Source organism: Drosophila nasuta, chromosome X, assembly GCF_023558535.2.
Source record: "Drosophila nasuta strain 15112-1781.00 chromosome X, ASM2355853v1, whole genome shotgun sequence".
Lineage (NCBI taxonomy): Eukaryota > Metazoa > Arthropoda > Insecta > Diptera > Drosophilidae > Drosophila > Drosophila nasuta.
In genome coordinates, this window is record NC_083459.1 from 15,376,856 (window position 1) to 15,386,698 (window position 9,843).

Here is a 9,843-nt window from a genome sequence, read left to right on the forward strand (position 1 = left end):
TTATAAGACCTTTCTACTTCTCGGGTAGCGAGTATGAAAACGTTACGAGAGTTTGCGCAAATGAAATTAAAGTTTTTGAAAATACTCCTCGCTAAAGAGTTGCAACAAATGGACTTTCAGTTGGGCGATCGAGAAGTCAAAAACGATGTTGAAATTATAGAAGAAGTAGCTCAAAAATGGTTCAAGACACCAATATAAATATCAAAAATAATCTATAATGTATTTGAAAGTACTATAGGAGATTTAAATTAAGTTTAAATTGTAGTGTGGCGCTAAAAAAAAAAGAAAGATTTTCATTAAAAACTAGAACATAAAATAGGTTTTGTTTGGAATCTATTATTAAGTAAACATGAATGAAAAATGTTTATTAAAAGCTCAACATAAAAGAAGTGCAATTAAACAAAAAAATGCAAATAAAGAGAAATTAAAAAATTCCTTAAGAGGCAATGTTAATAAAAAAATGTGCGTTGCAATGCAATTAAAGTAGTATGTGAAAACAGAAAGTGGAATTCATGAAATTCCAGCATTTTGTATTGTTGAAGATAAGTTCTTGTTAATGAAGTACTTTTGAGCAAAATGCAAAGAGTTCATATTAGGAATACAGATTAAAATCATTTGAGGGTTTTATTTATTTTTATTATTTCGTCTCCCCAACGGGAAGAGATGAAAAAGGCAAAAATTTGAGGGCGACGTGTGACAGTCAGTTAGATGCTGAGCTGAGAACTGAGAGGAGAACTGCTGTGTTTTATGCGTTGCTTTCAATTTGCATCTTTTGTTTTTCTATAAGGTCGTTGTAGGCGGCATCGTGTTGCATGTGCTGCAAGTGTTGCACGTGTGGCAGCCAGTTACCAGTTACACGTTTTGTCCTGAGGCCCTGAGAGTGTTCTAATTCGAGTTTAGCTGGCAATTGTGCTCAGGTGTGTGCATGTGTGTGTGTAGGCGTGTGCCGTCTTTGTGTGTGTGTGTGTGTGTGTGGTCAAGTGGGCGGGTCGAAGAGGCGGCATTTGTTACACGCCGCCCATTTTGTCACCTGGGTGTATGTTTTTTTTTTTGGGGCTAATTGGGGCTCAGTTCGCAGTCACAAAAAAAAAGTGAACTGGGGCTGCTGTGACTTGTGACAAAGCACTTGCAATTTACACACACATACACACACACACTCACGGAAACACACACACGCACACGCACACATACGCAGCATGTAGCGTTATATTCATGTCTAGGCAATCAATTTGATACCAGACATGGAAGGAAACTCATAAAAAGCAAGTCGGAAAAGTTGAAAGCAACGGGAGAAAGCGAGAAAACTTTTGCGCAAATCTTTGTCAAATTTAATGAGCCTCAAAATCGTGCACGTAGCATGTAGAACGTTCCCCAGCTCCTCTCCTCTCACACCTTCACCGCCCACCCCCGCGACACCTCGGCTGTTTTTTGCTGTTGTGCTTCCGTCTTTTGAAAAAAGCTTAAAAATTGGCAACAGTCTGTGAAATCTTTGAAATGGAAATGAAAATTGAAAATGTGACAAGGTGAAAGTTATCGCAATTGTTTTTCTTATTGTTGTTGTTGTTACAGATGTTGCTGTTACACTCATTATTGCCTTGTCTACAACGAAATTACAACGCATGCCACGCCCCAAATTGAGCGCCACCATGAACGAGGCGTCGCATCATATAAAATGCATGGACTGTTAAAAATAAATGCGATGAGAAATATTTTTAAATGTTACATTTGCATACGCTGGAACCGCAAACAACTGCGAGTCTGATAACAGGTGAGTGAATGCAAATTTATACGAAACAAAACAAAACTCTTTTCAACAGGTTGTTTAAAATAGAATTCTCCTCAAATTTTGAGAACATCAAATGTTCGATTTCTTACAACGATTCCATTCATGAAAATCGAATTGTGTTGAGTTTATACTAGAAATAGAGAAAAGGGAATTTTTACAGCACGTGGCTGATTATTACAGCATAGCTGAAAGTCGAGTGTTCTCTGGCTATTTGCTGGCTTGTTATTTTCAACATTTTGCGCGCGCTGTTCAACGTGTTATTGTTGTTATTCTTGTTTTTTAATTTGCTGTCCACGAAACGAGGGTTTGAGTGGCTGGCCAGAGCATTGGGCATTGGGCATTGGGCAATGGACAGCCAATGGCCTGGATGCCTATCAGTGAAAGCAATAAATTTTTTAATTTTATATGAACATGCATATATGTAACTATGTATGTGTTCGTGATATATATATATATATATGTGTGTGTGCGTGTTTTTGTGCGTGTGTTTGTATGCCAATTTTTTCATTAATTTTTTAGTGTCCACTGAACACTGCGGGGCAAGGTTACAAAATGAGAAAAAAACAGCAACAAAATACAAAAAATGGGAGAGCGATAGCGATAGGTTGCAAAGTGAGGAACAAGGGGATTATGCTCCCAATGCGGCAATGGCGGCGGTTCCATCAATAAAATGAAAGCTTACATGACGCTTCACACAAAGTAGGGGAAAAAAGTGTAAACGAGGGAGGGGTCAAAAAGCGTGGGAGGAGAGGAGAGGGGATGGAGGCTATAGAGCAGGCCATTTAATTGATTGCATCAATGAATAAAGCCGATAACACACCATGACAAACTTACTTATCAAAAAATAATAATAATAATAGTAATATTAACACAAATACCAACAGCAACAACATTTCTTTTGTGCAATAAGTGTATAAGTGTTGATGTTGGGGGGAAAAAATGTGTAATTTATCTGTATTTTCAGAGAGTACATGATTTGTATGTTGATCAAGATTACATCTTAAACCGTGCAAACAAACATTCGACTGCCAGAGACCCTTTCGGGGAAAAAAATTATACTTATAAAAGAAAACGATAATTGAGGTTTGAAAGTTATGTAAAACTCTAGACTGATTTATACATTTATGTTATTATATATTTATATTTTATAAATATAATTTTGATCAATATTATATACAGATCTTCGACTTTACCCTTTGTAGCGAAAATTATATTTTAGTGTTGTGAGACTACAGAGATAAGCATTACAGATTTAAGACTGCAAAAGACCCTTTCATTTATATAAAAGAAATGTATATACTAGACTCGTAGTGACTCGAATTGATGTGAAACTAAAAAGTTGTTAATTGGTTAAAATTACGAACTTTCGACAGTAAGAGACCCTTTCGATATTATATTCATTCTGGAATTTTAGAAGTGATGTTGAATTATAGAATGAATTATAATTAAGTATTTATTATTTAAATGCGGAAAAAACTTATTTGTGATTCCAGAAGAGTATTAGCAATGATTTGACAGCAAATGGGCAATAGATTTAATCGATTCTACAATTTCAGAAATGTTCCACGACTATAGAGTTAATTAAAGAAATTTGTTTGAAATATTTATGTTGATCAAGAATACAAGTCATACATGCGACAGCCAGAGAACCTTTTAAGAAACTTCTCCATACAATTCGCCTTACTTATTAAGGAATATATAGTTACTTAAGTTGTTTATTATCAAATATTTGAGAACTGGATGGACCTCTCAACTATGCTTTTGTTGGATTCGTGGAAATCTCTACGCCCTTTCATCTATCTCTCTCTCTCTCTCTCTTTCTCTATCGCGCTCATTTTTCGCTCGTAACATTTATCGATTTAGGGTATATTTTTCGGTTCGGTGAGCTTTCATAATGCTGAAATCTGCTTGAGTTGATTTCATTGCATATTATTTTTGTTTTAGTCCAGTTTCCAGTCCAGTTTTAGCTTGAGAGTTTTTCGCCCATTCCATCACATCGCATCGCTTCAGCTCCAGCTCCAGCTTTAGCTTTAGCTTCAGCGCCAAACTCGCGAGTTTTCGACTTTGTTTATTTGTTTCATTTTGTAGTGTTTGTGTATTACGAGTATATATACAATATATATGTATGTATTTTGTACATACAAATATTTTACCCTCCTTGACCAAAACAAAAAATGGTTGTGCTTCTCCTTTTCTGTTTCAGTTTTCGTGTAATGTTTTTTTTTTCTGTTCGTTTCGTTTCGTTTTATGTTAAAAAATAAAATTGCGTTTTACGCAAATCATTTTTAATGAATTTTAATATGGCTGCTGCCGTTACTCCGCGTTTTGTTATTGTTGTTGCTGCTGTTGTTGCTGCTGTTGTTGCTGTTGTTGCTGTTGCTGCATGTTCAAGTAACAAACGGCAGCAGCAACAACAATAACAACATTTTACAGCACTGGTTAGGTCATTAAATTTTAAATGAATTCAGCGTTCCTCTCCACTCCTCTCCCCTCTCTCCACTCCCTCCTCTCTCAGCTCGCTAACGCACCTCGAGCTGAAGCTCTCGACTCTCCTGGGCGGCCCATAGGTAAAAATCCTGGTAAAAATTGTAGGCCAAATGGCGGTTAAAGCAAACACCGTGTAACTCATACATGACTATATATATATACTATATGTGTATATATATCCCCACACACACACACACCTACAAATCTATATATAGGTGTATAGCATAAATGCGGTTTCAGTTTCCGTCCATGCGGCAAGCAAAAAAAAAAAAAACAACAAGAAAAACCCGGAAAAAAGGAACGCACAACAACAGCAACAACAACAACAACAAATAACAATCGCACCTAGGCAGAACAACAGCCATTTCTCTTGTTTTCTTTTTCTTTCTTTCTTTCGTTTTTTTTTTTCGACTGTTTCTGCACTTTCTCAATGGCGTCCAAGAAGAAGTACCCTGAATTTATTAAGCAATTTGTTACGGATATGCAATAATAAATTTATATACCGTTCACCAAACAATGTACAATGCAATAGCCCTGGCAGCTATTTTCTTAGGATCGCAAAGCAAGTTGTCAGCATGACAATTCCCTTTCGATTACCTTTTTTCTTTTTTTTTTGTGCTTTGTGCTTTGAGATCGCAATTTAGACACGTTTTGATTGGTCGAACACAAAACTTAAACTCCGATTTGTTGCATTACAAAAGTGGAGTACTTTGATGAATCAAAGACGGAGAAATTATATATCAGTCCGCTACAGAGATTAAAAAAATATCTATAATATATATTACTATATACATGCATAATTCATTTTTTTAGTAAACTACATTTCTTTTATTTTAATGAAGAGCAGCAGTTATACTGAAGTATTCACATTTCTATTTTCCTGCTTATTTATGCATTTATTTATTAAGATTTTAGTTATTAATAAATCAATTTTAGTTGAATTTTGCATATTCACATAATTAAAAATCTTTCATTTTAATAAATAATAATCTACATATTTTATAAAATAAAATGTTAATATAAAATATTTATATTTTTAAAATAGATTGTTATCATAAGATTATAGGTATATATAATTCTGATTTGTAAATTAGATAATAATATTTTTAAAATAGATTATTATTATTATTTACATATAAACTTATGATAATAATCTGTTTTAAATATATTTTTATTTTCATTCAAATCTAACTTTTATATTGAGTTTTTGAATTCATATTAAATTGTTTATATTCGCAAAAAAATAAACAAAATGTAAAGATTATAGAACTATCTAATAACAATTTATTTTGCGATTATGCATAAAATGTATAAAACTATTTCATAACAATTTATTATTCGAATATCTTAATTTTTTCTTATATTTAACCAAGTAATTTTATTATTATGTTTTTTTTCACTCATAAAATCTGTATATTGAATAGAGAAGAAATGTCATTGAATCTTTAGATGTCTAAGAAAATATATCTCTTCTTTTTTGGTATCAAATTAAAGTACTTTGCTTTAAATGAAATATTCTGCCAAATTGAAATCAAGATAAAACAGTTTCAGGGTATTTGCTCTTGCGGTTTGTCGCAATTGAGTTTTCTTTCTTTTTTTCATACATTTTTCTTATTTTTTTTGTGCTGACTTGCAGCTGTTAAACAAATAGCTTACTTTTGCTCATTGTTATTGTGATTGCCGTCGTAGTTGTTGTTGTTGTTGCTGTTGTTGTTGTAGCTTATTGTTAGCCGGTCGCCAACGAAATTGGCAGTTTATTTTTCACTTTGGCAAGTGGGCAAAAATACATAATTATATTTTATGATGATGTCTTGGGCGAGAGCGAGCATGAGGTCGCGGTGAGGTAAATTGAAGTTGAAATTGAATTTGAAGGACGCACATCGTAGATGCCTTGTGATTCACACACACACACACACACACACGCACACACATAGCTCACATTAGGCTGATGGCATCTCTAAGCAGCTTCTACTCATTTCAGTTCTGTTCAATTTTCGGCCATCCAGGTGGTGAGCCCGTTAAGCAGCTTAAAATTTTCTCTTCACTCGCACTATCTGACGACTGCAGGCGACAAAATACACACACACACACACACACACACAGAGAAATCGTTAACTGTGACCATGTCTTAATAACTGAATAGCTGTCAGCTGCTGTTGCCATTGTCGTTGTCAAGGTGTGTGTGCGGCAGCCGCAAGGTGTTTGTGGCTTAGGCAATTGTCTGCGGCACCCACTTGTCGGACACATAACTTGGTCGCATTAATCATTATAAATCAGGCAATTCATTCATTCATTCCGTCCGTCACTCATGTATTCATTCATTGATTCATACCACCCACTCACACACACACACACACACACACTCCATTCTATACGCATTCAAGTGATTGGCTGTGAATAGCGTGTACCAATTTCAGTCACTCGATGGCATAAATGTTGTTCGTCTCCACCTCCCATCAATTTTCCTTCCTCCTCCACCTTCTGCAGACATTGTGCTTTGTTGTGGGCGTGGTCGTTGGCATACACACACTCACACACACACACGCACTCTGGTATGCCAGTGAAATGCCGTAGCGAAATTCCTTCAATGAACTTCCGGCGTAGAATGCAAAAGTAAACAAAACAGATGGCTGCTGAGTGAATGCGGGGAGTGCGCGACTCATAAATATCATAGATTATATCTGAAATTAGAGATACTCCCATTGTCTATGCCAATTATGATCAACAACAATTTATATTTCCTTTGTAATCTATGCATATTTAGCATTTATGTTGCAGATAAGCTCTGACAGAATTTCCTTTTTATTTCTCTTTTCTTTTTTATAAAAAAGATAGAAAAATAGACAGAGAAAGAGAGGGTCCTTTTTATTCGCTGCAAATAAAATTTTCGTTTCTTTAGAAGTTTTGAGTTCCATTAACTTAAAATGCTCAAAGTATATATTAAGTTTTTTTTTTGTTAGATAAGTCAAATATAAGCAGTTTTGATTTTAGATTTGTGCTGTTTACATTTTTTAAAATTTTTCTTTAAGCAAACTAAACTCAACTAAACTTTTATTAGCTGCCAATTTTTGCAGCTTTGAATTACATCCGATAGAATTTTAATATAGTCAGCGCAACTTTCGCAGTCATTGAATATGTTTCTATATTTATAATAGACCAACCGAAAAACATAATGCGTTCTATTAGTAATTCAAATTGAATGACTTTTTTTAATATATATTTTTTATATTTATTTATTATATTAAATCTAGTTCTAAATACAACATTTAATTTTTGAGAAAACAGACTCATATTAACACATATTTATATTGAAGATTCCAATTTAAATTAAAGTTAATTTCAATTTTTGTGTGATCAATATGCAAACTAAATTTCCAATACTTATCGCTCAGTCGTAGTAAATTCTAAACATAAAGTATCACAAAAGTAAAGTATCAGTTTAAAGGATCACCGCTGAGATGTGTACTATGCAAATTTGATAGGGGAAATATTGGCATGGATTAAAGTGGGAAGTGTTTGGAGGCAAAAAAAAAATATAGTAGCGTTTGCTAGCTTAAATATTTACACGTGTGATTATTTTTTGATCTATTTTTGGTTACAGGGTATACAAAAATCAACAGCAGCAACAGCAACAGCATCGGGGAAGTAAAACATAATAAAAAAGCCCAAAGAACTACAAGAATGTGAAGAAAGCACAACACACAGAACGCACAACATGCACAGCAGGCAGACACCAGGCGAGGCTCTGGGCAAACATGAGTGCGTATAAATACGCGACTGTGTGAGCAGCATGCATGTGTATGTGTATGTGTATGTGTGTGTGTGTATGTGTGTACTAGCTTCAGGCAACGAGTGTGGCAATGAACAAGCCCAGAGAGCAACTGATTGAAGCAGCCTGATTTCGATTTCGCTTTCGCTTTCCGTTTGCATTTCTTTGGCTTTCTGCAGCAGATTTGTGTCGTAAACGCATTTTCGCATTTCAAAGTATAAACTGATTTTCCACCGAATATTGCCATCCCAAATAAGGCTGGAATTTTCTCTTCGAAATACAATTAAATGCTGAATAAGTTTAACAGCATTTAATTGTATTTTAATGTATTATTTTATTTATGCCTATTTTATGCTATATTATTTCAATTTATTTAATATGTTTTATATAATATGATTTCACTTTATTTTTTGATATATTTTCATTTCTTGTAGTTTGTCTTAGAAAGTATTATTTAATTTCAGTTTATTTTAACATTTTAATTTTATTTCATTTTATCCTTAACAACAGTTTTTTACTTTATTGAAAGCTATCGCTTCTAGCTGCGCACATTTTGCACTGATCACCGTCTGTAAACAATGATCAACTGTGGCACAATTTAATTGCTGTCATGTGCGCAAAAATCATTCATAATGCGAGGCGAGCAAAGATTGATTGATGGGCAGGGAGGGGAAAGTGTTTGGCTGCTGCGGCTGTCCATTAGACGACAATTCATTTCGTTTTGCTAGAAATCAACAATTGCAGCTGCAGCTTGTTGTTGCCCAAAAGTAGGCTATAAAAATTTGTCAGCCAGCTAGCTGCAGCTGCATTTCTGTTGATGTGTGTGTGTGGCAGCCATTTTGCTTAGCTTAAGAGCGCTAACAACCGGAAATCGTGCAAGTATTTAAATGCAGCCAAAGCGGTAAGTGCTGTGCCAAAAATGGAGCAGAGAACGGAGGAAGAAATGTGAAGAGAGAGAGAGAGAGAGAGAGAGCGAGAGAGCGAGAGACAGTTTTTAGAGTTTTGTCCGTAACCCAAAAACAGAAATTGATGAAAATTTATTTGAATAACAGTTTGTGCGCCAGTGTGTGTGTGTGTGTGTGTGTATATGTGAGTATACGCTAGTGTGTGTGTGTGTGTGTGGCATACGTTTCATTTAGCTAACGCTTGTCTTTGCAACTGCTGCAGCTGCTCTTCTCTTGCTGTCTTCTTCCTTTTCCCTCACTCTCTCTCTCTCTCTCTTTCTCGCTTCTTCGTTACTTTTGCCATTATTGCTGTTGTTGTTGTTCTTCTTGTTTCAGTTCTTGTTATCGTCGTTATCGTTTGCATTTACATGCACTTACCGTTGTCATTGAAAATGTACATTTGCTTTGGCGCCCACCACGTTCCGTATCCGCAAGCTATCTTCCTCGCTCCCTCTTCTCTTTGTCTGTCTCTCTCTCTCTCTCTCTCTCTCTCTCTCTCTCTGGGCTATGAAGTCAACATTTTTGGCGCATCTCTCGCATCCTTAACGTGCTCATAATATGAATTATTGATTTGATAGCATCTCGTTTGCTCCTGTTTTTCCTATTTTCTGGAGCACCGCCCACTTATAATCCTTTCCCCTCTCCACTCTCCACTCTCCACTCCGCTCCACTCCTCCATCCCGTCAGTTGTCGTCTCTCATCCGGCGATTATACATTTTTAATTTGATTTCTGTAGCTCTCATCTCGTCTCGTCTCGCCTCGTCTGAAGCATTTTCTTACACACACTGATTTTCTTTCCTTCGTTTGCGTTTCTCCTAGCTGTGTCTGTGTGGGTGTTGTTTCCTTTTTTGCCTTCT